The sequence below is a fragment of the Rhinolophus sinicus genome, chromosome 2, assembly GCF_057876585.1.
Source record: "Rhinolophus sinicus isolate RSI-liver-muscle chromosome 2, RSI-T2T, whole genome shotgun sequence".
NCBI lineage: Eukaryota > Metazoa > Chordata > Mammalia > Chiroptera > Rhinolophidae > Rhinolophus > Rhinolophus sinicus.
In genome coordinates this window covers 104606201-104612730 of record NC_142502.1, presented here as the reverse complement: position 1 = coordinate 104612730, position 6530 = coordinate 104606201, and positions in this window count along the sequence as shown.

Here is a 6530-nt window from a genome sequence, read left to right as displayed (position 1 = left end):
ACCCTGTGCGGGGACCAAGCTCTCTGCGCTCCATGGGCACAGGCCCATCAGAGAGCAGTGCTCAGGAAGAACCGGTAGCTCGCTTTCCCAGGCCCAGAGCTGGGGTTGGACAGCAGCAGCTCGCTCTCGCACCTGAAGGGTGGAGGCCAGGAGAGGAGGCTGCACAGACACCCACACCCAGGCACCCCCCCCAGGCTCCTCCACCTCCATGAGTGTAAGGAGATCCCTGCGGTCGAGCTCTCAGCTTCCCCCTCATCCTGCCAGCGGGGTTGAGGGTTGAGGGATGTCCCAGGAGGGCAGGGGTTGGCTCTTCTTTCTCTGGATCACCTTGAAGGGCACCAAGCACCTGCTACTCCCACTGTCATATGAGGGCATTTTAGATAACGTTTATTGTTATTTGCTCATTTCAGAAGGAATTGTGTGACTGCCCGCAGGGTGCGTAACCTAAGACCTTCAGAACTCACCCCTCAGCTTCACGACGCCATAATTCTCTGACAGATGGTTGCACTTTGCACCCTGGAGAGCCCTGGTCTCGGCTCTTATCGTCACCAGCATCTTGGTGAGGATGAGTTCTCAGTCATTCCACAGAGAAGGCTGAGGTAGGTTGGGAGGGAGGAGCTAATGCAAAGGCCTACAGTGGCTACAGTCAACCACCCCAGCTCTCCAGGGCCCATGAAAAGAAAGACCCCTACTTGCCCAGGTGGGTCCTCCTCCCGGATGCGTTTCTATACTTTGCTCCCCTGCTGGGCAGGCAGCCCTCCGCTCCACTTTCACAGAAACTTGTGCTTATGTCACCACTCTGATGCAGTGAAAATAATGGCCACTGCTCAGTAAGCACCTACTATATGTCAAGCACTGCTCCTCACTCACAGGATGCTAGGATAGCAATCATATTATAAATACTATAACATGGGTGAGTACAAGGAATACCCAACAAATGCTTAATGAATGGCTCAGGTGTCAGAGACAGTTACTCCCCATGTCTATTTTCCCCCTTTCCTCTGTAACAAGCCCCTAATTTTTAGCTTAGAACTTGGTTACCTGGAATTAAGACTATCCCAGACTCCCTTGCAGCTAGAAACTATTGTTGACCAAGTAAAAGTGTCATATGTCAATTTCTAGGAATCTTTTTTAAAAGTAAACTGGCATGTATCATTTGTTATCCTTCCTCCATCTTGCTGCCTGGAATGCAGCTGTGATGGCTGGAATTCTGGCTGCCATCTTGGACCATGAGGACAAGACAATGGAGCAGTGAGTTGGAAGGAGCCTCGGTCGCTGAGGATGGCATAAAACCTTCATACCAGCTTTGCACTGCCTGCCTCAGGACTTTCATGAGAGTAATAGACCTTTTGCTTTTGTTAAGTGGGGTCTTTATTATTTAAAGCAAAGCCTGATCCTAGCTGAGATAGACGAGAAGATGGACAGACAGATGAAGATAGAACACTTCTGCAGCCAGAGAGGATATCTCACTGCTGGGTGGCAATGGGAAGGGACCTGGTCATATCGCGGAAAACCTTGGCCTTGGGAAATCTGTCCCTTGAATGCTGGGTACAGCCTTGTTCTGGGCCTAAGGGAACATTCCATAGGTGTCTCCAGGGATGGGTGGGCCTGAATGGACAGACTAGGCTAAGCTTTGCTGAGTGTGGACAGCGATTCTACCTGCCCAAGCTTGGAATAGGGAAACAAAGGGTGTCTCTGGAAGTCAAAAGGTCCAAGAGGGAGCAAGGAGAGGACTCAGCATCTGCTCAGCTGTGGCTGCTTAGACTAAGGTACTGAGGCTACTCGGTGTGGTGGGCTCAAGGCATGTTCGATGTCTGCCTGGGACAACTCTGGTGGGCTCCAGGGGAAGGGAGGACCAAAGAGGGCCCATCCTTAATCCACGAGGGGATTCTGGGGGACATGCATCCCCTCAACACCTTGATCCATCCAACATGGTGTCGTGGAACCAGCTTGGGAATTGACCCAAATACATATCTTGGGTCACCTTCCAGCTTCACGTCTTTGGCCAAGTATCTGAAACTTGCTGACCACCTCTCTCCCCATCCCCAGGGAACTCAGAGCTGTCGTGAGGAGTGACATAATGTTGCTGAAAGTGCTCTGTGACCCCAAACGCCTTGGCCCAATGCCTTGCTGACCACCAACCACATGCCATATGTCTGACATGTATCATCTCACTTCTCATAGCAAACCTTCCCGGTAGATACGACTATGTCCAGTTTTCGGGTGAAGACACTGAGGCCCAAATACTTAAAATTGACCTTGACCTCTTGCCCAAGGTCAACGGCTGGGAAGCAGATTCAAACTCACATTTCCAGTTTCCCAATCACCCATGCCTGACAAGACCCTCAGGGTCAAGTCTCAGGTCCCTGGCATGGGTCACTGGGTCCCCCAGACCTCTGCCTCCTGCCCACAGCTCCCCCAGGCTGGGTTCCTCTCCATCCGCTCTGGCCAGCTCCCACAGGGTAAAATGTGCCCCATCCTGTTCTTCCCCAATATAGACATGACATATCCCTTGTGGATCATGCCTACCCCATGTCCACCCTCTCCAGACCTGGGTCCGGCATCCCACCCATGTTGGCCCAACGTGACTCCATCCTGGAACTTTCTTCTGACCTACTGAGATAACATATTCTCTATTGATACTGGCATTTCTGAGCCTTAAGAGTGTACGTTGGGAGCAGTCACCCTCTAGGGAGAGTGCGCTGCGACAGCCCAGAGAAGGACCTTCCTGACACCAGTGCGTGAACACTTGGGTGAACCAGTCACTTCCTTTTCTGTTGTTCAAATGGATTTGAACTGAGTTTCTTCTACTTGCAGTGGAAAGAATCTGCATCCTTCCAGCCTATCTCTAGAGCCCTTTCATGCAGAAAGCTCTCCCGTGGCCCTCCAGCCCTTGCAGACCTCACATGTCGCCATTCTTTGTGCTTTAATTGTTTCTCGGCTTTTCTTCCCAAGATTCTAAGTTCTTGAGGGCAGAGACCCTGGAGCAGCTGGCAGCATCAGACCCAACACACAGATTATGACTCTAGAGCAGGGGGCCCGAACTTCCCTCCCCACCTGGCTCCTCTCCCCATTAGCCCATCGGAGTGAGCGCTGGATGGGAGGCAGGGTGCAGGGCTTGGGTTTGGGTGCTGCCATTTACTAGGGTGTGATCACCAGAGTGTCAGGCCCCCTGTGGGCCTCCCTCACCTCCAATGAAATGGAAATAATACTTGCCCTGCTGAGCTTGCAGGTAGGGGGTTGTGATGAGTGAGTGTCAACTGACAAAGGAAATGGAGGTACTTTGTAAAGGGTAGTCTGTCTTTGTCACTTCCTTTCTTTCTGCCCCCATCTCCCCGTCCTCCTAGGAGCTGCAGCCTGGGGGTGAGGGCAGGGACACGGCTGGGACCCACAGCAGGCACAGAGAGATGGGCTGCCAGTTGGTACTTGTCTGCTCCCTGGCCCCTGCCCCAGGCTTCGGGCGTGAGAAGGTGGGCGCAGCAGGGCTCCCCTACTGATGTGTGAAGAGCCCGGGGCTGAGCACCCAGAGGGGACCAGGTGGGCAGGATGGGCAGGAAGGCTGGTTTGTGGGACCCAGAGACATGCGGCCCTCATGATAGAGGAAGACCCTGAGCCCAGAGAGGCTGGGGAACAGACCCAAGGGCACACAGCAGGGTTGAGATGCAAATCCAGACCCCAACCCATGCTCACGTGTGGCATGTGCTATCTTATCTAATCCTAACAAGTCCAGCACCTGAGGGGCTCGTTGGCTTTATCATGCACAGATGACGATTAGAGGCTCCTTAGACTTCTCCAAAGTCGAGGCTAGAAAGTGGCAGAGGCAGGATTCAGGCTGGGTGTGTTGGAGCCCTCTTTTCAGGACACCATGCTGCAGCTGGATGGTGGAAAGGGGACAAGGAGCAGCCTAGGGGGTGGTGGCTGTGTCCAGGGCCACACAACTAAGCATTCCCGTCAACTGGAGCATGCCCTTGGATGCCCATGGGCCATGCCACGTTGCTCTGCTCAGGCCAGCATGCATTTAGTGAGCACCTACTCTGCGTCAGGCCCTATGCCAGCACTGGGGGCAGGGTGGCTGGTACAGTCTGTCTTGGAGCAGTTCATGGGCACCTCCAAGGGCACAGGTGACTTCCAGCATTCCTCCCGCGGCTGCCATCTGTGGGCTTACTGCTTTCTCCTACTGTGTGCATGATGGGAGAAACTGATAAACGGGACATGCCGCAGACCTTGCCAGCTCGGGACCTGGTTCCCTGGGCATCGTCACCAGTGTCATTTCCTGCTCCTCCGCAGACCTCCCCGACCACCTGCGGGAGGCTGGGCAGACGGGCCAGTCTTCCCTGCGTCCAAGGCCTGGCTGTGCCCCCTTACTCATGCTTCATCCATCCATTCCCAGCGCTGATTCATTCCTGGGATGCCATCTGAGGACGCCTCACCCTAGGGCCCAAACACAGCCCTCAGGGTCCCCAGAGTTTCCCTGTGGACTGAGCCAGGTAGGGCTCCTGCCAGAGGGAGGCCTCAAGGCTGGGACCCCTGAGACCTGTCTTGGGAGCAGACAACACACACACACACACACACACACACACACACACCCTCCTCCCTGCCCCACCCAGGCCCCTGCCAGGGTGGAGCAGTGGTGTCCCTGCCCTGTTCTGCCTCATGAATCCATCCACAATATGTGCTGAGGGCCCTGGTGAGCCAGGTGTGGGTCACTGGGATATGGCAGTGAACCTCACTGGGTTTAATTCTAGAGGAGAAAGAGATAGCCGACAGCAAAAGTGATAAATGAGTGATTGCACAGGACACTAGAAGGTGACGAGTGCCATCAGTCGGATGTCAGGAGTGCTGGGTGGGGCAGCATCAAGTATGGTGGTCAGGGCAGAAGTCCTCGCGAAGGTGGGCCCTGAGCGAGAACTTGGAGGAGGGGACGGCGTGCGCCCTGCAGCTGTGAGCACTGCGGGTACAGGCAAGGCTTGAGCAAAGGCCCAGAGGTGGGCTCGTGCCTGGTGGACGTGAGAAACTTTGCAGGAGTCTGGTGTGGCTGGACAGAGAGAGGGGGGAAAGAAGAGACACAGGCCAGGAGGTAGTGAGTGTGGAGCCAGACTGCAGGGCCTTGAAGCCGCTGCCCCTCACTTCCAGAGCCCCCGCCGCTAAGCACCCCACTTAGCTGTTGCTCATTGGGAGCCAGCAGCCATGCCAGTGGCTTTACAAAGGCGAACCCATCTAATTGTTCTAACAGGGCTCTGAGGTGGCACCCGTCATTAGCATCCCTATTTTCACCTCAGTGAGGAAACTGAGGCACAGAGAAGGAAGTGGCTCACGTGGTGAGGCATGGAGCCAGGATCTGAAGCAAAACCCTGTTGTAGCCACGGCAGGGCCTCGCCCTGCTCGGTGTGCGTCAGTCGTCCCTCCAACCCCGCTCCAGAGCGCCAGGTGCACCCATGGCCCCCGGCCCCGGCCCGTCGTGGGGGGCAGAGCTGGAGGGGCTGCGTCACTGCCCAACCCGCTGCCTTTCCCCCATTAGCGCAGAGCCAGCAGGACCTTCCAAAACCGCAGCCCCAGATAAGAGCACAATCGGAACCTGTTTTGCTTGCAAGCCTTGTGGGGGGAGTGCTGGGCCTTGGGTGGTGGGAAGTGGGGGGAAGGGGCTGGCAGCACTCTGGGCCTGCTATCAGCAGCCCTGCCCAACCCCTTCCCCATTAGCCCCTTTGAAATTTACCCACCTTATCAGAGGTGCAAACTTGCTGAGGGAGGGCTGCTATGCCTTTGTGCCCTCGCCTTCCGCCTGGCCCGGCCTCTGCCCAGTGGAGACTGTGGGGGTGGGGGGGCACATGCTGGGAAGAAGGACCTGGCCCTCGGACACAACAGGGGGCCCTCCTCTCACACACACAGACCTGGGCTGAGAGAATGCTCTGCCTGGGTGCTCTCTCCCTCCCTGCCCTCGACACTGCACCCTTGCATGAAGCCTGCAGCACCCCCAATTCTCTCATCCTTTCATCCAGGCTTCTTTTCCTACTCAGTGCCCGGCGGTCGGGCACAGCCTCCAACCCCTTCTCAGGTTCCTGACCGGCTTTCCTCGGAAATCCAGGTTTGTTACAGCCTGACCTCCCGACACACCTTCAGCAAATGTTTATTGAACATCTACTACACACCAGGCACTGGGGCGCAGCAGTGAACAGGACAAAACAATCTCGCTCCCCCATGGAGCTGGGGACAGAGGATAAATAAACACAAATAAGTAGGATAGAGAGTGTGTCAGAAAGTGAGAACTGCTGCTATGGGGCACAAATGAAGCAGGGATGTAGGAGAGGAAGGGTTGGAGCAATTTTAAGTGTGTGTGAGGGGAGTGAGGGGTTCAGAGAAAGCCTGCTTGAAAAGGTGCTATCTGAATCAAGCCCTGGAGAATTGTAATGCTCTCCCTCCATGGGGTGACAATCACAAACATAGAAGGGGCGAGCCAGGAGGAAGATAAAGATCAACCAGTCCTACAATCTCCCTTTTCACTGAGGCTCAGAGAAGGCAGTGAAGTGCCTAAG